The sequence below is a fragment of the Pongo abelii genome, chromosome X (genome assembly GCF_028885655.2).
Source record: "Pongo abelii isolate AG06213 chromosome X, NHGRI_mPonAbe1-v2.0_pri, whole genome shotgun sequence".
Lineage (NCBI taxonomy): Eukaryota > Metazoa > Chordata > Mammalia > Primates > Hominidae > Pongo > Pongo abelii.
The window spans coordinates 3,534,116-3,556,701 of record NC_072008.2 but is presented as its reverse complement, the minus strand read 5'-3'; the positions used below and the strand labels follow the sequence as shown (position 1 = coordinate 3,556,701).

The window sequence follows — 22,586 nt, the reverse complement described above, 5'->3', positions numbered from 1 at the left end:
CCAAAGAAAACTATATTTGCATACCTACTATTTGGGATTCTGATGAGATCTATCAGTAGCCTCAAAAATCTTGGAACACCTTGGCTTAAGTGATTGAACATTAAACAATTCATTTATTCTACACAGAAATCCTGGATTAGAAATAATAGGTGACTGGTGGAAGAAAAAGAGAGAGAAAGAGCGAGCGAGAGAGAGAACTTCTAAGAGGTATTTGTCAAGAGTCAAAGAAGTCCAGAAAACAATGTGAGCTTTCATTTGGCAGAGCTCTGGTGAGCAAGAATTTCCCAAGCAGGCGTGGTTAAGGTGGGACTGGATGCCTTTATTTATGGGATTTCTTTGCAGAGCCTGCTGGAACTCAGAATCACTAATGAGAATCAACATTTGTATAGACAGCAGTGTTTCCTGTCCAATCTCTTTATGTTGGCCTCAGATCTGAGACTTGTGGCTTGGGCTGTGGCATCTGTTAAGACTGGCCAAAGAGCGTGGCTCCCTCCCTCCCAGCTCCTCTCTCTCATGACCCTTAGTCATATTTGTTTGGGTTGTTCTTCTTTCTATTTTTCTTAGAGACAGGGTCCCTCCTTCTGTTGCCCAGGCTGGAGTGCAGTGGTGTGATCATAGCTCGCTGCAGCCTCCAAACTCCTGGGCTCAAGGGATCCTCCCTGCCTCAGACTTCCGAGTAGCTAGGACTACAGGTATGCACCATCACACCGATAATGCACGCCACACACATAATTTTTTATATGTATTTTTTGCAAGGACGGGGTCTCACTATGTTGCCCAGGCTGGTCTCAAACTCCTGTGCTCAAGTGATCCTCCCACCCTGGCCGCCCAAAGTGCTGGGATTACAGGCGAGCCACTGCACCCAGCCTTGCTTGGGTTCTTTTGACATCAACTCTTCCTTCATGATGAGTAGGGAAAAAAAACGCAGGTATGCCCTCAAGGTTAATTTTGCACTACGTTTTCATTCATTGCTGGTTTTCATTGCCTGCAGCAGAAATTTATCAACGATTTTTACACTCCAGTGGGAAAACTGAGTAAGAAAGTGTGCTTTTATTTTATTTTTTTTTTGAGACGGAGTCTCGCTCTGTCGCCCAGGCTGGAGTGCAGTGGTGCGATCTCCACTCACTGCAAGCTCCGCCTCCCGGGTTCATGCCATTCTCCTGCCTCAGCCTCCCAAGTAGCTGGGACTACAAGCGCCTGCCACCACGCCCGGCTAATTTTTGTATTTTTAGTACAGACGGGGTTTCACCGTGTTAGCCAGGATGGTCTCGATCTCCTGACCTCATGATCCGCCCGCCTCGGCCTCCCAAAGTGCTGGGATTACAGGCGTGAGCCACTGCGCCCGGCCGAAAGTGTGCTTTTAATGACTTGCTTCTTGCTAGCAAGAAATATTGTGTCCCACGCTCCTGGAGGCAGGAGGGAGATTATCCTGGTCTGTGTAATTGCTGTGTGCATCTCCCCAGGGAGAAGTCTGGTGAGGAGCAGGACAGGGCACAGCAGAAACAACACTCACCACATTCTCCATTTCCCCACCCGAATGGGCAGAAACATATCGAGGGCCCTGTTTTCAGTGCTCAACAGGCACGATTTCATTTTTTCTCTCAAATGCAGAGAACAAGAACTCTGTTTTGATTATGCTGTAGCCCCATGTACAAGAAAGTCACTGTTAAGGCCGGGCACGGCGGTTCACGCCTGCAATCCCAGCACTTTGGGAGGCCGAGACAGGTGGATCACGAGGTCAGGAGTTCAAGACCGGCCTGGCCAAGATAGTGAAACCCCATCTCTACTAAAAATACAAAAGTTAGCCGGGCATGGTGGCGGGCGCCTGTAATCCCAGCTACTCAGGAAGCTGAGGCAGAGAATTGCTTGAACCCAGGAGGCAAAGGTTGCAGTGAGCCGAGATCGCGCCACTGCATTACAGCCTGGATGACAGAGCGATACTCTGTCTAAAAAAGAAAGGAAGGAAGGAAGGAAGCAAGGTAGGTCCGGGTGCAGTGGTTCACGCCTATAATCCTAGCACTTTGGGAGGCCGAGGCGAGTGGATCACGAGGTCAGGAGATCGAGACCACCCTGGCTAACATGGTGAAACCCTGTCTCTACTAAAAATACAAAAAAATTAGCCAGGTGTGGTGGCGGGTGCCTGTAGTCCCAGCTACTCGGGAGGCTAAGGCAGGAGAATGGCGTGAACCCAGGTGATGAAGCTTGCAGTGAGCCGAGATCACACCACTGCACTCCAGCCTGGGCGACAGAGTATGACTCCGCCTCAAAAAAAAAAAAAAAAAGAAAGAAAGGCACTGTTACATAGTAGGTGTTCAATAAATATTTGTGGAATGCATTCTGCAGTCATTTGACAACAACAAAAAATATAACGATCTCACAGATCTTTGTCACTCTGCCATTCACCTTATCAGTGTGGCGAAATGGCTATGAGCACAGAACGGAGGGATAAAACTAGCTGGGTCCAAAGACATCTCTACCACATACTAGCTACTTAGGCTCTTGCACTATAACTTCCTAACAGCAAATCAGGGATATAAATAGGACCTTCTGTACTGGGTTAAATTGGATCCCTTCCAAAAATATGTTATGTCCAAGTCCCAACCCCCAGTACCTGTGAATGTACCTTTATTTGCCAACAGAGGTCTTTGCCAATGGAATGAAATGCAGGTGATGTACTGGATTAGAGTGGGCCCTCATCCTATGGCTGGTATCCTTATAAGAAGAAGGAAATTTGGACACAGAAACAGAGGAGCCAGGCATACCACAGGGAGTGAAGATGGAGACAGAGATTTGAGCTATGCTGTCACAGGCCGAGGAATGCCCAGAAGCGTCAGAAGATAGGAAGAGGCAAGGAAGTGTTCTGCACAGAGTGTGGCCCTTGATTTTGGACTTCTATCCTCCAGAATTGTGAGAGAGTAAGTTTTTGGTTTGTGGCTGTTAACAGCAGTCACAGGAAATGAACACGCCGTCCTTGTGGGATTATTGCAAGGATGGAATTCGCTGCTATTATGTCTAGCTGAGCAGACCCTGTTGCCGCCCCCAACTCCCATCTCCCCACTCAACGCTGCCCCCCAGGCCAGCAGGACCCTGACTGTACTCAGGGGCCCACTCCGTCTCATCATGGGTCAAAGGATGCCAAGCCAACCCCCAGCTCAAAGGTGAACCTTGAGTGGTCCCAGTCACTCATAACAGCCCCGTTTCCTTTGCCTATGATTGACTTAAACATGAGCCCATGACTCAGTTCTGACCCTGAAGCTGGGAAGGGATGTTGGCTGGGGGGGACTTCTGAAAAAAGCCTCCTGTCTATTAAGAAGAAAACAGGAAAAAAAAAAAATAGTACCTCTTCTGTCTTGGGACTTAACAATGTCTGGATGCAATACCCAGAACAGCTTTGGGAATCTGGCACCATACGGGGAGCCCGCCCAGAAAGCAGAGCCAAGCCACAGAGAAAGGCAGATAGGAGAGATGGAAAGGGTCTGGACCCTTGATTGGCACCATTGGTGGTGCCTACACCCACCTTCCTCTAGGCTTCCAAGAGTAGAGCTGCCATATGTATCTAAACCACAGCATAGTGCTCTAGTTATAGAAAAGTATCATTGTTGAAGCCAGTATTGATTGAGGTTCTGTCACTAACACTCAAAAGCATCCTAAGTGATACAAAAATCATTCACAAAAATGGAGCAATGATACAAAATGACACAGTACGTGGCCCAGAGTAAATGTCAGTCAGTGCTTTAAAAAAAAATAACAAGCCAAGCAGTGCACAATGGCTCATGCCTGTAATCCCAGCACTTTGGGGGGCCGAGGTGGGAGGATCACCTGAGTTCAGGAGTTCAAGACCAGCCTGGCCAACATGGCGAAACCCCGTCTCTACTAAAAATACAAAAATTAGTTGGGTGTGGTGGTGCACACCTGTAATCCCAGCTACTTGGGAAGCTGAGGCAGGAGAATCACTTGAACCCAGGAGGCAGAGGTTGCATTGAGCAGAGATCCAGCCATTGCACTCCAGCCTGGATGACAAGAGCAAAACTCCATCTCAATAATAATAATAATAATAGTAACAAGCCAGTCATGATGGCTCACACCTGTAATCCCAGAGCTTTGGGAGGCCAAGGTGGGAGGATCGCTTGAGTCCAAGAGTTCCAGACCAGCCTGGGCAACCTAGTGAGACCCTGTCTCTATAAAAAATTTCAAAATAGCCAGGTGTGGTGGTGTGCACCTGTAGTCCCAGCTGCAGGGAAGGCTGAGGCAGGAGGATTGCTTGAGCCTGGCAGGTCAAGGCTGCAGTGAGCTATGTTCACCCCATTGTACTCTAGCCTGGGCAACAGAGTGAGACCCTGTCTCTAAAAAAAGTAAAATAAAATAAAAACAATAACAGGCATAGATCCCAGATGGTAGACATTAAGATAGTGCCCACCACATGGAGGCAAGCCAAAGACTGGGCAGATGGGGAGAGAGCCGTGGAGTAGAATCAAGATGTTCTTGTTGCACACAGTTTCTCTCTGTTTCCCTTTAATGAAATGTGGTTTCAAATGCCACTCCATCTCAGCCATGTTATGTGTGCTGTGGGATATTAGCGAAAGGTCCATACTTCCATTGTTGGCCAGAGTGTCTCTTAGGCCATGTGGATGGGGCAACAGTATCCAGTGAAAAATCCCCAAGGGGAAGGTAAATGCCAATGATACAAACCCGGGAACGTATTTGGCAATATCTGAGAACAGTTTAAAGCTTATACTCCTCTGATCCAACTATCCTTCTTTGAAAATCCTCCTACAGTAATACCTATGTGCAAAATAACACATATGTAGAGACATTCATTATGCCATTGTTTGAGTAACAAAAGGCAAGAAATAAAGGAAACGTCCACCAATAAGGGACTGGGTGAGCTGAGTAGGGCAATGCAGCAGCTACAGAGTGAAACCGCCTTATATACACTGATACCAAACCCTCGCCAAACTTATTCTAATAGACAGAAAACAGTTATGTAATAAAAATAAAAGAGTGCTGCTGGGCAGGGTGGGGCACGCCTGTAGTCCCAGCTATCAGGAGGCTGAAGTAAGAGAATCAATTGAGCCCAGGGGTTCTGGGCTGTAGCACACTATGCCGATCAAGTGTCTGCACTAAGTTTGGTATCAACGTGGTGATTTTGGCCTGACACAGTGGCTCACGCCTGTAATCCCAGCACTTTGGGAGGCAAAGGCATGTAGATCACCTGAGGTCAGGAGTTCGTGACCAGCCAGGTCAACAAGGCAAAATCCCATCTCTACAAAAAATAGAAAAATCAGCCTGACGTGGTGGCGGGTGCCTGTAATCGCAGCTACTTGGGAGGCTGAAGCAAGAGAATCGCTTGAACTCAGGAGGTGGAGGTTGCAGTGAGCTGAGATGGTGCCACTGAACTCCAGCCTGGGCGACAAGAGCGAAACTCCAACTCAAAAAATAAATAAATAAAATATAGATAGATAGATAGATAGATAGTGACCTGCCAGGAGCAGGGGACCACCACGTTGCCTAAGGAGGGGTGAACTGTCCCAGGATGGAAATGAAACAGGTCAAAACTCCTGTGTTGATCAATAGTGGGAGAGCACCTGTGAATAACCACTGCACTCCAGCCTGGACAACATAGTGAGACCCTATCTCTAAAAATATTAATTAATAATAATAATTAAAGGATTATGCATAAGAATAAAATTCAGAAAGATTTTTGATAGAGGTGATATGATTATTAGCAAACGCATTTAAATTGGGAAAAGCACAGGACTGCAAACTTAAAATTTTAGTCATTGTTCTCCTGAGATGGGAAAAGGCTGTGATTCTTCATCTGAAGAGTCTTATCTTGGGTGCTACTTGCCATCAATGATGAACTGTTAAAATTTGAGGAGGAGCGAACTGAATTACATTGGTCTACGCCAACTGAGGCAGGTTACATTGAAAAGATTGTTGACAAAAGGAAAAATTAAAAAGGGAAGACAGAGTATTTGGTTCAGTGAAAAGGCTACAACAGCAAGGACGACACTTGGGAACCAGAGTAGCGCCTCGTGAGCTGTCAGGAATACATCCACGACTTCAACAGACACCACACGGAAAGGCAGAAAGAGAGCACAGTGACCACAACAAACAGGTCCTCTCCCAACAATGCTAGGAAACAAATCTCCAGATCCACAAACAGCAGCTTTTCTAAGTCCTCTCCTAAGGCACCAGTGATTGGGAGAGACCACGAATCCAAAAACAGCCAGCTGTTTGCTGCCAGATGAAATGGCAGCCATCTCTCTGCAGCCAGATGAAATGGACCTAGTGAAGTCAGGTATCAAGATCCTCATGCCTAAGAGCCCCATTAAGCAGGACGCAGTGGATGGCTTTCAGAGTGAGAGCCCCAAAAAAACTGGACCCCATAGAGCAGGGTCAGGAGGAATGGTAGTGCCCAAAGTGGCAGCGGAAAAGCCAGACAAAGCTTTATTGGGCCCTGGTGCTGAGCAGGCCAGGATGGGGAGCAAGCCTGGAAACACCTGCTAGTGCCTCAGGTGCATGGCCCCATGAGTGCAGCCGTGGCCACAGGTCTACTCGTTAACAGGAAAGCTACATCTACATTCATGGATGCATTAACAGCCAGTGGGACAACCAACATACAGACATCTCTTACAGGAGTAACTGTCAGCAAAAGGAAATTTATTGACAATAGAAGAGAACAGCCTTTTAACAAACAATTGCATTTCAGTCTGAGGCAAACAGAAAGTGCCTATGGATACAGAGTTATTGTGGTTAGGACACAAGATGGCTTCACCCACATCTTATTCACTAGATCAACAGGGAATAACTCAGTAAATACAGTTGTAATGAAGAAAGTCTACCAGCTCTGAGAACAGCCACTGCCGATTACAGCAAGCTTGTACTGCTCAGTGCCTTTAACAGTGTCTTCTCTTGTGGACTTGACTTTATTTTATACGGCATTTGGCACATGACAGAAAAAGAGACAGCATTAAAATGGGAGACGCTATCAGAAACATCGTGAAGAATCTATGGCCATCCCACTCTAAAAGTGACAGAAAAACAGAAAGTGTTAAACAGGCAGAAGATAACAGAAACTTCGTGAATAATCCATGGCCATACCATCTGGAACATGCTCGATTTCTTCAGATATCAGAAGCTAAGCAGTACCGGCCCTCTATAGTGCTTGGACAAAAAGAACTTTGTGAACACTATTATTCAGTTCAAAAAACCTGTTACTGAAGTGAAAGAAGTTATCTGAAACATCGTGAATAATCTATGACCATATGACCCTGAATATGACAGAAAAAGAGAAAGCATGAAAATGGCAGAAGAGAAGCTACCAGAAATATCGTACGTAATCGGCGATCATAGCACAGTGAACACTCCAATCTCATCTGGTCACTGAAGTACAGAGTACACGAGATTGGGCCCAAGGTAGGGCCTGTTCACTACTTGGACAGGAGGAACTTCGTAAAGGCTACCGTTCTGCTTAAACTGATTATTATTGAAGCAGTCAACGTCCCAGCAATTCGACTAGGAGCATCCGTATTGCCTCTTTGTGATATGGTTTAGGCTAATGAAAAGACTTGGTTTCCAACACCCTCGGCTACCTCTGGGCAGATTCCGGATAGCTCATCGGCGGAAGCCACCAAAAACGTCGTGAAGAATCTATAGCCATACCACCATGAACGCTCCCAATCACGTTTGGTCTCTGAAGTACAGAGCAGACGACATTGGGCCCAGGTACGGGCCGGTTCGGTACTTGGATGGGAGAAACTTCCTGAATGCTATTATTCAGCTTAAGCTGCGTATTGTTGAAGCACTCAATGGCCCAGCCATTCGACTAGGAGCATCCGTATTGCCTCTTTGTGATATGGTTTAGGCTAATGAAAAGACTTGGTTTCCAACACCCTCTGCTACCTCTGGGCAGATTCCGGATAGCTCATCGGCAGAAGCCACCAGAAACGTCGTGAAGAATCTACAGCCATACCACCATGAAAGCTCCCAATCACGTTTGGTCTCTGAAGTACAGAGAAGACGACATTGGGCCCAGGTACGGGCCGGTTCGGTACTTGGATGGGAGAAACTTCCTGAATGCTATTATTCAGCTTAAGCTGCGTAGTGTTGAAGCACTCAATGGCCCAGCCATTCGACTAGGAGCATCCGTATTGCCTCTTTGTGATATGGTTTAGGCTAATGAAAAGACTTGGTTTCCAACACCCTCTGCTACTTCTGGGCAGATTCTGGATAGCTGATCGGCGGAAGCTACCAGAAACGTCGTGAAGAATCTACAGCCATACCACCATGAACGCTCCCAATCACGTTTGGTCTATGAAGTACAGAGTAGACGACATTGGGACCAGGTACGACCCGGTTTGGTACTTGGATGGGAGAAACTTCCTGAATGCTATTATTCAGCTTAAGCTGCGTATTGTTGAAGCACTCAATGGCCCAGCCATTCGACTAGGAGCATCCGTATTGCCTCTTTGTGATATGGTTTAGGCTAACGAAAAGACTTGGTTTCCAACAGCCTCTGCTACTTCTGGGAAGATTCCGGATAGCTCATCGGCGGAAGCCACCAGAAACGTCGTGAAGAATCTACAGCCATACCACCATGAACGCTCCCAATCACGTTTGGTCTCTGAAGTACAGAGTAGACGACACTGGGCCCAGGTAGGGGCCGGTTCAGTACTTGGATGGGAGAAACTTCCTGAATGCTATTATTCAGCTTAAGCTGTGTATTGTTGAAGCACTCAATGGCCCAGCCATTCGACTAGGAGCATCCGTATTGCCTCTTTGTGATATGGTTTAGGCTAATGAAAAGACTTGGTTTCCAACACCCTCTGCTACCTCTGGGCAGATTCCGGATAGCTCATCGGCAGAAGCCACTAGAAATGTCGTGAAGAATCTACAGCCATACCACCATGAACGCTCCCAATCACGTTTAGTCTCTGAAGTACAGAGTAGACGACATTGGGCCCAGGTACGGGCCGGTTCGGTACTTGGATGGGAGAAACTTCCTGAATGCTATTATTCAGCTTAAGCTGCGTATTGTTGAAGCACTCAATGGCCCAGCCATTCGACTAGGAGCATCCGTATTGCCTCTTTGTGATATGGTTTAGGCTAATGAAAAGACTTGGTTTCCAACACCGTCTGCTACCTCTGGGCAGATTCCGGATAGCTCATCGGCAAAAGCCACCAGAAACGTCGTGAAGAATCTACAGCCATACCACCATGAACGCTCCCAATCACGTTTGGTCTCTGAAGTACAGAGCAGACGACACTGGGCCCAGGTACGGGCCGGTTCGGTACTTGGATGGGAGAAACTTCCTGAATGCTATTATTCAGCTTAAGCTGCGTATTGTTGAAGCACTCAATGGCCCAGCCATTCGACTAGGAGCATCCGTATTGCCTCTTTGTGATATGGTTTAGGCTAATGAAAAGACTTGGTTTCCAACACCCTCTGCTACTTCTGGGCAGATTCCGGATAGCTCATCGGCAGAAGCCACCAGAAACGTCGCGAAGAATCTACAGCCATACCACCATGAACGCTCCCAATCACGTTTGGTCTCTGAAGTACAGAGTAGACGACATTGGGCCCAGGTACGGGCCGGTTCGGTACTTGGGTGGGAGAAACTTCCTGAATGCTATAATTCAGCTTAAGCTGCGTATTGTTGAAGCACTCAAAGGCCCAGCCATTCGACTAGGAGCATCCGTATTGCCTCTTTGTGATATGGTTTAGGCTAATGAAAAGACTTGGTTTCCAACACCCTCGGCTACCTCTGGGCAGATTCCGGATAGCTCATCGGCGGAAGCCACCAAAAACGTCGTGAAGAATCTATAGCCATACCACCATGAACGCTCCCAATCACGTTTGGTCTCTGAAGTACAGAGCAGACGACATTGGGCCCAGGTACGGGCCGGTTCGGTACTTGGATGGGAGAAACTTCCTGAATGCTATTATTCAGCTTAAGCTGCGTATTGTTGAAGCACTCAATGGCCCAGCCATTCGACTAGGAGCATCCGTATTGCCTCTTTGTGATATGGTTTAGGCTAATGAAAAGACTTGGTTTCCAACACCCTCTGCTACCTCTGGGCAGATTCCGGATAGCTCATCGGCAGAAGCCACCAGAAACGTCGTGAAGAATCTACAGCCATACCACCATGAAAGCTCCCAATCACGTTTGGTCTCTGAAGTACAGAGAAGACGACATTGGGCCCAGGTACGGGCCGGTTCGGTACTTGGATGGGAGAAACTTCCTGAATGCTATTATTCAGCTTAAGCTGCGTAGTGTTGAAGCACTCAATGGCCCAGCCATTCGACTAGGAGCATCCGTATTGCCTCTTTGTGATATGGTTTAGGCTAATGAAAAGACTTGGTTTCCAACACCCTCTGCTACTTCTGGGCAGATTCTGGATAGCTGATCGGCGGAAGCTACCAGAAACGTCGTGAAGAATCTACAGCCATACCACCATGAACGCTCCCAATCACGTTTGGTCTATGAAGTACAGAGTAGACGACATTGGGACCAGGTACGACCCGGTTTGGTACTTGGATGGGAGAAACTTCCTGAATGCTATTATTCAGCTTAAGCTGCGTATTGTTGAAGCACTCAATGGCCCAGCCATTCGACTAGGAGCATCCGTATTGCCTCTTTGTGATATGGTTTAGGCTAACGAAAAGACTTGGTTTCCAACAGCCTCTGCTACTTCTGGGAAGATTCCGGATAGCTCATCGGCGGAAGCCACCAGAAACGTCGTGAAGAATCTACAGCCATACCACCATGAACGCTCCCAATCACGTTTGGTCTCTGAAGTACAGAGTAGACGACACTGGGCCCAGGTAGGGGCCGGTTCAGTACTTGGATGGGAGAAACTTCCTGAATGCTATTATTCAGCTTAAGCTGTGTATTGTTGAAGCACTCAATGGCCCAGCCATTCGACTAGGAGCATCCGTATTGCCTCTTTGTGATATGGTTTAGGCTAATGAAAAGACTTGGTTTCCAACACCCTCTGCTACCTCTGGGCAGATTCCGGATAGCTCATCGGCAGAAGCCACTAGAAATGTCGTGAAGAATCTACAGCCATACCACCATGAACGCTCCCAATCACGTTTAGTCTCTGAAGTACAGAGTAGACGACATTGGGCCCAGGTACGGGCCGGTTCGGTACTTGGATGGGAGAAACTTCCTGAATGCTATTATTCAGCTTAAGCTGCGTATTGTTGAAGCACTCAATGGCCCAGCCATTCGACTAGGAGCATCCGTATTGCCTCTTTGTGATATGGTTTAGGCTAATGAAAAGACTTGGTTTCCAACACCGTCTGCTACCTCTGGGCAGATTCCGGATAGCTCATCGGCAAAAGCCACCAGAAACGTCGTGAAGAATCTACAGCCATACCACCATGAACGCTCCCAATCACGTTTGGTCTCTGAAGTACAGAGCAGACGACACTGGGCCCAGGTACGGGCCGGTTCGGTACTTGGATGGGAGAAACTTCCTGAATGCTATTATTCAGCTTAAGCTGCGTATTGTTGAAGCACTCAATGGCCCAGCCATTCGACTAGGAGCATCCGTATTGCCTCTTTGTGATATGGTTTAGGCTAATGAAAAGACTTGGTTTCCAACACCCTCTGCTACTTCTGGGCAGATTCCGGATAGCTCATCGGCAGAAGCCACCAGAAACGTCGCGAAGAATCTACAGCCATACCACCATGAACGCTCCCAATCACGTTTGGTCTCTGAAGTACAGAGTAGACGACATTGGGCCCAGGTACGGGCCGGTTCGGTACTTGGGTGGGAGAAACTTCCTGAATGCTATAATTCAGCTTAAGCTGCGTATTGTTGAAGCACTCAAAGGCCCAGCCATTCGACTAGGAGCATCCGTATTGCCTCTTTGTGATATGGTTTAGGCTAATGAAAAGACTTCGTTTCCAACACCCTCTGCTACCTCTGGGCAGGTTCCGGAAAGCTCATCGGCGGAAGCCACCAGAAACGTCGTGAAGAATCTACAGCCATACCACCATGAATGCTCCCAATCACGTTTGGTCTCTGAAGTACAGAGCAGACGACATTGGGCCCAGGTACGGGCCGGTTCGGTACTTGGATGGGAGAAACTTCCTGAATGCTATTATTCAGCTTAAGCTGCGTATTGTTGAAGCACTCAATGGCCCAGCCATTCGACTAGGAGCATCCGTATTGCCTCTTTGTGATATGGTTTAGGCTAATGAAAAGACTTGGTTTCCAACACCCTCTGCTACCTCTGGGCAGGTTCCGGATAGCTCATCGGCGGAAGCCACCAGAAACGTCGTGAAGAATCTACAGCCATAGCACCATGAACGCTCCCAATCACGTTTGGTCTCTGAAGTACAGAGTAGAGGACACTGGGCCCAGGTACGGGCCGGTTCGGTACTTGGATGGGAGAAACTTCCTGAATGCTATTATTCAGCTTAAGCTGCATATTGTTGAAGCACTCAATGGCCCAGCCATTCGACTAGGAGCATCCGTATTGCCTCTTTGTGATATGGTTTAGGCTAATGAAAAGACTTGGTTTCCAACACCCTCTGCTACTTCTGGGCAGATTCCGGATAGCTCATCGGCAGAAGCCACCAGAAACGTCGCGAAGAATCTACAGCCATACCACCATGAACGCTCCCAATCACGTTTGGTCTCTGAAGTACAGAGTAGACGACATTGTGCCCAGGTACGGGACGGTTCAGTACTTGGGTGGGAGAAACTTCCTGAATGCTATTATTCAGCTTAAGCTGCGTATTGTTGAAGCACTCAATGGCCCAGCCATTCGACTAGGAGCATCCGTATTGCCTCTTTGTGATATGGTTTAGGCTAATGAAAAGACTTGGTTTCCAACACCCTCTGCTACCTCTGGGCAGATTCCGGATAGCTCATCAGCAGAAGCCACCAGAAACGTCGCGAAGAAACTACAGCCATACCACCATGAACGCTCCCAATCACGTTTGGTCTCTGAAGTACAGAGTAGACGACATTGGGCCCAGGTACGGGCCGGTTCGGTACTTGGGTGGGAGAAACTTCCTGAATGCTATTATTCAGCTTAAGCTGCGTATTGTTGAAGCACTCAATGGCCCAGCCATTCGACTAGGAGCATCCGTATTGCCTCTTTGTGATATGGTTTAGGCTAATGAAAAGACTTGGTTTCCAACACCCTCTGCTACCTCTGGGCAGATTCCGGATAGCTCATAGGCAGAAGCCACCAGAAACGTCGTGAAGAATCTACAGCCATACCACCATGAACGCTCCCAATCACGTTTGGTCTCTGAAGTACAGAGTAGACGACATTGGGCCCAGGTACGGGCCGGTTCGGTACTTGGGTGGGAGAAACTTCCTGAATGCTATTATTCAGCTTAAGCTGCGTATTGTTGAAGCACTCAATGGCCCAGCCATTCGACTAGGAGCATCCGTATTGCCTCTTTGTGATATGGTTTAGGCTAATGAAAAGACTTGGTTTCCAACACCCTCTGCTACCTCTGGGCAGATTCCGGATAGCTCATCGGCAGAAGCCACCAGAAACGTCGTGAAGAATCTACAGCCATACCACCATGAACGCTCCCAATCACGTTTGGTCTCTGAAGTACAGAGTAGACGACATTGGGCCCAGGTACGGGCCGGTTCGCTACTTGGATGGGAGAAACTTCCTGAATGCTATTATTCAGCTTAAGCTGCGTATTGTTGAAGCACTCAATGGCCGAGCCATTCGACTAGGAGCATCCGTATTGCCTCTTTGTGATATGGTTTAGGCTAATGAAAAGACTTGGTTTCCAACAGCCTCTGCTACCTCTGGGAAGATTCCGGATAGCTCATCGGCAGAAGCCACCAGAAACGTCGTGAAGAATCTACAGCCATACCACCATGAACGCTCCCAATCACGTTTGGTCTCTGAAGTACAGAGTAGACGACATTGGGCCCAGGTACGGGCCGGTTCGGTACTTGGATGGGAGAAACTTCCTGAATGCTATTATTCAGCTTAAGCTGCGTATTGTTGAAGCACTCAGTGGCCCAGCCATTCGACTAGGAGCATCCGTATTGCCTCTTTGTGATATGGTTTAGGCTAATGAAAAGACTTGGTTTCCAACACCCTCTGCTACCTCTGGGCAGATTCCGGATAGCTCATCGGCAGAAGCCACCAGAAACGTCGTGAAGAATCTACAGCCATACCACCATGAACGCTCCCAATCACGTTTGGTCTCTGAAGTACAGAGTAGACGACATTGGGCCCAGGTACGGGCCGGTTCGGTACTTGGATGGGAGAAACTTCCTGAATGCTATTATTCAGCTTAAGCTGCATATTGTTGAAGCACTCAATAGCCCAGCCATTCGACTAGGAGCATCCGTATTGCCTCTTTGTGATATGGTTTAGGCTAATGAAAAGACTTGGTTTCCAACACCCTCTGCTACCTCTGGGCAGATTCCGGATAGCTCATCGGCAGAAGCCACCAGAAACGTCGTGAAGAATCTACAGCCATACCACCATGAATGCTCCCAATCACGTTTGGTCTCTGAAGTACAGAGTAGACGACATTGGGCCCAGGTACGGGCCGGTTCGGTACTTGGATGGGAGAAACTTCCTGAATGCTATTATTCAGCTTAAGCTGCGTATTGTTGAAGCACTCAATGGCCCAGCCATTCGACTAGGAGCATCCGTATTGCCTCTTTGTGATATGGTTTAGGCTAATGAAAAGACTTGGTTTCCAACACCCTCTGCTACCTCTGGGCAGATTCCGGATAGCTCATCGGCAGAAGCCACCAGAAACGTCACGAAGAAACTACAGCCATACCACCATGAACGCTCCCAATCACGTTTGGTCTCTGAAGTACAGAGTAGACGACATTGGGCCCAGGTACGGGCCGGTTCGGTACTTGGATGGGAGAAACTTCCTGAATGCTATTATTCAGCTTAAGCTGCGTATTGTTGAAGCACTCAGTGGCCCAGCCATTCGACTAGGAGCATCCGTATTGCCTCTTTGTGATATGGTTTAGGCTAATGAAAAGACTTGGTTTCCAACACCCTCTGCTACCTCTGGGCAGATTCCGGATAGCTCATCAGCAGAAGCCACCAGAAACGTCGTGAAGAATCTACAGCCATACCACCATGAACGCTCCCAATCATGTTTGGTCTCTGAAGTACAGAGCAGACGACATTGGGCCCAGGTACGGGCCGGTTCGGTACTTGGATGGGAGAAACTTCCTGAATGCTATTATTCAGCTTAAGCTGCGTATTGTTGAAGCACTCAATGGCCCAGCCATTCGACTAGGAGCATCCGTATTGCCTCTTTGTGATATGGTTTAGGCTAATGAAAAGACTTGGTTTCCAACACCCTCTGCTACCTCTGGGCAGATTCCGGATAGCTCATCAGCAGAAGCCACCAGAAACGTCGCGAAGAAACTACAGCCATACCACCAGGACCGCTCCCAATCACGTTTGGTCTCTGAAGTACAGAGTAGACGACATTGGGCCCAGGTACGGGCCGGTTCGGTACTTGGGTGGGAGAAACTTCCTGAATGCTATTATTCAGCTTAAGCTGCGTATTGTTGAAGCACTCAATGGCCCAGCCATTCGACTAGGAGCATCCGTATTGCCTCTTTGTGATATGGTTTAGGCTAATGAAAAGACTTGGTTTCCAACACCCTCTGCTACCTCTGGGCAGATTCCGGATAGCTCATCGGCAGAAGCCACCAGAAACGTCGTGAAGAATCTACAGCCATACCACCATGAACGCTCCCAATCACGTTTGGTCTCTGAAGTACAGAGTAGACGACATTGGGCCCAGGTACGGGCCGGTTCGGTACTTGGATGGGAGAAACTTCCTGAATGCTATTATTCAGCTTAAGCTGCGTATTGTTGAAGCACTCAATAGCCCAGCCATTCGACTAGGAGCATCCGTATTGCCTCTTTGTGATATGGTTTAGGCTAATGAAAAGACTTGGTTTCCAACACCCTCTGCTACCTCTGGGCAGATTCTGGATAGCTCATCGGCAGAAGCCACCAGAAACGTCGTGAAGAATCTACAGCCACACCACCATGAATGCTCCCAATCACGTTTGGTCTCTGAAGTACAGAGTAGACGACATTGGGCCCAGGTACGGGCCGGTTCGGTACTTGGATGGGAGAAACTTCCTGAATGCTATTATTCAGCTTAAGCTGCGTATTGTTGAAGCACTCAATGGCCCAGCCACTCGACTAGGAGCATCCGTATTGCCTCTTTGTGATATGCTTTAGGCTAATGAAAAGACTTGGTTTCCAACAGCCTCTGCTACCTCTGGGAAGATTCCGGATAGCTCACCGGTGGAAGCCACCAGAAACGTCGTGAAGAATCTACAGCCATACCACCATGAACGCTCCCAATCACGTTTGGTCTCTGAAGTACAGAGCAGACGACACTGGGCCCAGGTACAGGCCGGTTCGGTACTTGGATGGGAGAAACTTCCTGAATGCTATTATTCAGCTTAAGCTGCGTATTGTTGAAGCACTCAATGGCCCAGCCATTCGACTAGGAGCATCCGTATTGCCTCTTTGTGATATGGTTTAGGCTAATGAAAAGACTTGGTTTCCAACACCCTCTGCTACCTCTGGGCAGATTCCGGATAGCTCATCGGCAGAAGCCACCAGAAACGTCGTGAAGAATCTACAGCCATACCACCATGAACGCTCCCAATCACGTTTGGTCTCTGAAGTACAGAGTAGACGACATTGGGCCCAGGTACGGGCCGGTTCGGTACTTGGATGGGAGAAACTTCCTGAATGCTATTATTCAGCTTAAGCTGCGTATTGTTGAAGCACTCCATGGCCCAGCCATTCGACTAGGAGCATCCGTATTGCCTCTTTGTGATATGGTTTAGGCTAATGAAAAGACTTGGTTTCCAACAGCCTCTGCTACCTCTGGGAAGATTCCGGATAGCTCATCGGTGGAAGCCACCAGAAACGTCGTGAAGAATCTACAGCCATACCACCATGAACGCTCCCAATCATGTTTGGTCTCTGAAGTACAGAGCAGACGACACTGGGCCCAGGTACGGGCCGGTTCGGTACTTGGATGGGAGAAACTTCCTGAATGCTATTATTCAGCTTAAGCTGTGTATTGTTGAAGCACTCAATGGCCCAGCCATTCGACTAGGAGCATCCGTATTGCCTCTTTGTGATATGGTTTAGGCTAATGAAAAGACTTGGTTTCCAACACCGTCTGCTACCTCTGGGCAGGTTCCGGATAGCTCATCGGCAGAAGCCACCAGAAACGTCGCGAAGAATCTACAGCCATACCACCATGAACGCTCCCAATCATGTTTGGTCTCTGAAGTACAGAGCAGACGACATTGGGCCCAAGTACGAGCCGGTTCGGTACTTGGATGGGAGAAACTTCCTGAATGCTATTATTCAGCTTAAGCTGCGTATTGTTGAAGCACTCAATGGCCCAGCCATTCGACTAGGAGCATCCGTATTGCCTCTTTGTGATATGGTTTAGGCTAATGAAAAGACTTGGTTTCCAACACCCTCTGCTACCTCTGGGCAGGTTCCGGATAGCTCATCGGCAGAAGCCACCAGAAACGTCGTGAAGAATCTACAGCCATACCACCATGAATGCTCCCAATCACATTTGGTCTCTGAAGTACAGAGCAGACGACATTGGGCCCAGGTACGGGCCGGTTCGGTACTTGGATGGGAGAAACTTCCTGAATGCTATTATTCAGCTTAAGCTGGGTATTGTTGAAGCACTCAATGGCCCAGCCATTCGACTAGGAGCATCCGTATTGCCTCTTTGTGATATGGTTTAGGCTAATGAAAAGACTTGGTTTCCAACACCCTCTGCTACCTCTGGGCAGGTTCCGGATAGCTCATCGGCGGAAGCCACCAGAAACGTCGTGAAGAATCTACAGCCATAGCACCATGAACGCTCCCAATCACGTTTGGTCTCTGAAGTACAGAGTAGACGACATTGGGCCCAGGTACGAGCTGGTTCGGTAGTTGGATGGGAGAAACTTCCTGAATGCTATTATTCAGCTTAAGCTGCGTATTGTTGAAGCACTCAATGGCCCAGCCATTCGACTAGGAGCATCCGTATTGCCTCTTTGTGATATGGTTTAGGCTAATGAAAAGACTTGGTTTCCAACACCCTCTGCTACCTCTGGGCCGATTCCAGATATCTGATCTACCATTACATTTCCAAAATAATGGGACGACCAGCTGCAAGTGAGACGATGCTAAGTGGGTTGAAACTGATCACAGAGGAGACATTTGGCAACGGCCTTCTCTCCCAGGTGTTTGGTTCCTGGACCTTCACTCAGGAAACTGGTGGCTCAGATTAAGAAGCTTGTCTCATATAATCGAATAGTGCTGGAGGAATCCAAAGCCTTGGTGCACTGCAACATGAAGAGGGACCTGGAACAGGCCAACGAGAGAACATGTGAAGTAGTGAAGAAAATCTGGGGCTCTGCCCATGAGTTGGACTCCATGTGAAAGGACTTAGACAGGAAGATGAATGAGTTTCGAGTGTCAGGCTGCCCACTGACAACACCGGGTTCCGGCTGAGAAGAACACCATTGCTTCCATTTGTCCTTATCCATTCTCACAGCCTGAAACAAGCTGACTGGTAGCTTATGCTTGGAAGCAGGACTGGGAACGTTCAGGCTATTTATTTGGGGGTACTGACTCCAGAAAGTACTGCAAGCTTGTACTGCTCAGGGCCTTAGGTAGGGTCTTCGTTTGTGCACTTGACCTGATTTATGTTTTACGACGTTTGAGAGAGGACAGAAAGAGAGCAAGCATTAAAACGGCAGAAGCTACCAGAAACATTGTGAATAATCTACAGCCATACCACCGTGAAAGCTCCCAATCTCGTCTGGTCTCTGAAGTACAGAGTAGACGAGATTGGGCCCAGGTTGGAGCCTGTTTCGTAGTTGGATGGAAGGAACTTTGTGAATGCTATCATTTAACTTAATCTGTCTATTACTGAAGCAGTCAATGGCCCAGCCGTTCGACTAGGAGCATCTGTATTGCCACTTTGTGATATGGTTTAGGCTAATGAAAAGACTTGGTTTCCAACACCCTCTGCTACCTCTGGGCAGATTCCAGATAGCTGATCTAGCATTACATTTCCAAATATAACGGGACGACCAGCTGCAAGCGAGGTGATGTTCAGTTGGCGGAATCTGATCACACAGGAGGCATTTGGCAACGGCCTTGTCTCCCAGGTGTTTGGGTCCTGGACCTTCACTCAGGAAACTGGTGGCTCAGATTAAGAAGCTTGTCTCATGTAATCGAATAGTGCTGGACGAATCCAAAGCTTTGGTGCACTGCAACATGAAGAGGGATCTGGAACAGGCCAACGAGAGAACATGTGAAGTACTGAAGAAAATCTGGGGCTCTGCCCAAGGGTTGGACTCCATATGAAAGGACTTACACAGAAAGATGAATGAGTTTCGAGTGTTAGGCTGCCCACTGACCACACCGGGTTCCGGCTGAGAAGAACACCATTTCTTCCAGTTGTCCTCATCCATTCTCACAGCCTGAGACAAGCTCTCTGGTAGCTCACATGTGGAAGCAGGACTGGGAAAATCCACGCTATGTATTATCGAGTAGTTTGAAAGTACTGTAGCTTTAAAATAAAATAAAATAAAGTAAAATAAAATAAAATACTACAATGCTTCTCTGTCTAAGCATCAGTATTTTATACTTATATACACACAACTGTAACAGTGTAATGATGAGCACAGGATTGCTCTTAGAAGCTCTAATTTCTCTTGTCTTTGGCTAGTACTGTATAAAACCAGAAGTGTGTTTTGTTGATTTTTGTGACAGAAAAATCTGGAATAATGTTTGTTTTCCTCACATTTTCCTTCTAGAACAGAGAATCTAAAGGGGTATTAGCCCACCTCATTTCCCCTGGCCTACATAGAGATACAGAGTGATCTGAGGCATTGGCTTTTTCTCCAAGTAGGTACCAATACCTCAGATTTGGGAAATTCCAAATCAAAAGTAAGACTTAGCTTCTACAACAAATACTTCTGATGAAACATTCACTGAGGAGCACACTCCTAAACCAGACATATGTTTAAGATTCATGCTGAGATATCAGTTGGTTTCCCCTTCTTTTTAAAATACATCCAGTTCTTACCCAGTTAATATAAGAAAAGCAATGTCTCTAGAAGAAAGCTTGCTTTGCAGTGTTAGTGAAGCACCGAATAGCTTAAGTTTGAATATCTAAGTTACAAGTTAGTCTTTAGCGGGTTTTAAATAGTTTTTTTGACCCTTTTGAAAAATAACTACATGAGTGCTTCTTGTTGCTGGGTGAGAAAGGCTACTTTATATACAGTTTTGGTTTTCTTTTTGCAGATATGATTGATGTATTACACCAAAATAAAGTATTTTTATGTTTACATAGTGTAATTTTTAGGTTCACTTAGAATACATTTTATTTAATAAATTAAAATTACTTTGGTACACTATTAAATGCAAAATCTCCTTTCCAAACAAAAAAGAACTACCTTATATTCATCATTGAATGTTCTTGGTCTGTGCTTTTATGTTTATATAATATGGTGAATTCAGTATGGTGTCCAAGTGTGCCCTGCGTTGATAGACACGTGCATTCCTTCCAGGAGTGGGTACTGACTCCAGACTCCAGAGCCATATTTGTAGTTAGGCTTCTGAGCTTGCAATCATGTTGAATGTATGATGAGCAAAATAAAATCAAAACCTTATTTTTGTACATTTTTGAAGTATATACTTAGAACTGACCACCACCCTGGCCACACGGAGAGCTGTACCGTGTGTAAATCCGCCTTTAGCTTGATTCATACAGTGTTTTTGCATCTGTGGGACCTACCTTTTCGTTCATTAGTTTGAACTATACATAAACTGTACAATCTGTCAAGTTTTTATACAATAAATATTCACCTGTGAAAACCGGTTAAATAAAACTAGTATTTCTTACACACGCACACACAAAAAAGCATTCCACAATGAGCATGACAAAAAGTCCCTCTTTCAGAAAGATGCTTCTGCAGTAGAAGGTGGCTACCTTGATGCAATGACATGGCCAGTTCTGATCCTCTAACTTGTTTGGGATGCTTCTGCTACATTTTCAAATGACTTCAGTCAGTGGTTCCCACAAATGAAATATTTGCCAAACAAGACGTTGTTGCATTTCTGTGGCTTTTACATTTATTAAACAATTGCTTCCTCCTCCCAGGGTAATAGCCTCCAATCTCCCCACTTTTTCAAAACATTATTGACAATTCTTCTACCATATGTTGACACTGTGTTTCAATTCTCCTATCATTTATTCCCTAGGGCACAATGTTTCAATTCTCCTATCATTTATTCCCTAGGGCACAATGTTTCAATTCTCCTATCATTTATTCCCTAGGGCACAATGTTTCAATTCTCCTATCATTTATTCCCTAAGGCACAATGTTTCAATTCTCCTATCATTTATTCCCTAGGGCACAATGTTTCAATTCTCCTATCATTTATTCCCTAAGGCACAATGTTTCAATTCTCCTATCATTTATTCCCTAAGGCACAATGTTTCAATTCTCCTATCATTTATTCCCTAGGGCACAATGTTTCAATTCTCCTATCATTTATTCCCTAGGGCACAATGTTTCAATTCTCCTATCATTTATTCCCTAGGGCACAATGTTTCAATTCTCCTATCATTTATTCCCTAGGGCACAATGTTTCAATTCTCCTATCATTTATTCCCTAGGGCACAATGTTTCAATTCTCCTATCATTTATTCCCTAGGGCACAGTGTTTCAATTCTCCTATCATTTATTCCCTAGGGCACAATTGGTTCTGCTAGGACAATCTCCAGGGTAAGGATTCAATTGTACAAGGTTATGTGAGCTTGCAAATGAAGGAGACAGAGAGAGAGAGAGAGAGGAAAAAAAAAAAAAGGTGGAGGAGGGAAAGAGGGGACAAGAGGGGGAGAGAGAGAAACTACAAATGGGAGACTTTAACTCTAGCCATTAAAAATGGTGGTTCTAAAAATCCACCACACAGTCAGAACCCAGCTTTTTACATGTGCTCACATCCATACAGAAAAGACATGTTTTGTGTTTTTTTCCTAGTGAATTCTTGGCAAATACTGTCAGTTGTGAAATACAAGATGGGGAACTCTTTCTCTGAAAACGTAGCTGGGGAAAAATGATGCAGTTAGGTAGAGAAATAGCTGCCTTGAAAAACAAGTTTCCTTGAGTTGATGAAACACTAGAGGAGAGAAGAGGTCCCCTTGCATGTCTTCCCCACCTCTGTGTTTATTTGCTGATCCAAACTGATTCCTGTTAAAATATGCATGCCAGCATTTCATTTTCAACAAATGCTACTCCAAGTATTCATTAGCGTCTTATCCACTGTCTCTAAAATAATCTACGGTGGCCTGAATAGCTGTGGAATGACAGGAGAAAGACTGCAAGGAGGAGACATGCATGGGGTCCCCGAGGGAAAGGCACAGCTTGCTGGCTCCGTGGTAAGGGGTGGGTACCTGGCATCAGCCCCTCAGCAGAGAGGGCAGGACTGAGTGTAGCAAGTGACTCACAGAAAATGCATTAACCCATTGAAATGTCACCAG

General features: G+C 46.7%; 1 long non-coding RNA gene across 2 annotated transcripts in view; it reads right to left on the bottom strand.

Moving 5' to 3' along the window:
* Positions 1 to 22,586, bottom strand: part of LOC112131037 (uncharacterized) — a 97,941-nt gene that overhangs the window by 49,178 nt on the left and 26,177 nt on the right. The window contains exons 3-4 of one of the 2 annotated variants that reach the window (XR_002913196.2): positions 19,413 to 19,607; positions 18,272 to 19,324 (exon numbers count right to left, since the gene is read on the bottom strand). The exons of the other annotated variant lie outside the window; for it this stretch is intronic. This is a non-coding gene — a long non-coding RNA (uncharacterized LOC112131037). Of the gene's footprint in view, positions 1 to 18,271; positions 19,325 to 19,412; positions 19,608 to 22,586 lie in introns of those variants that run through there. 2 annotated transcript variants of the gene reach the window in all.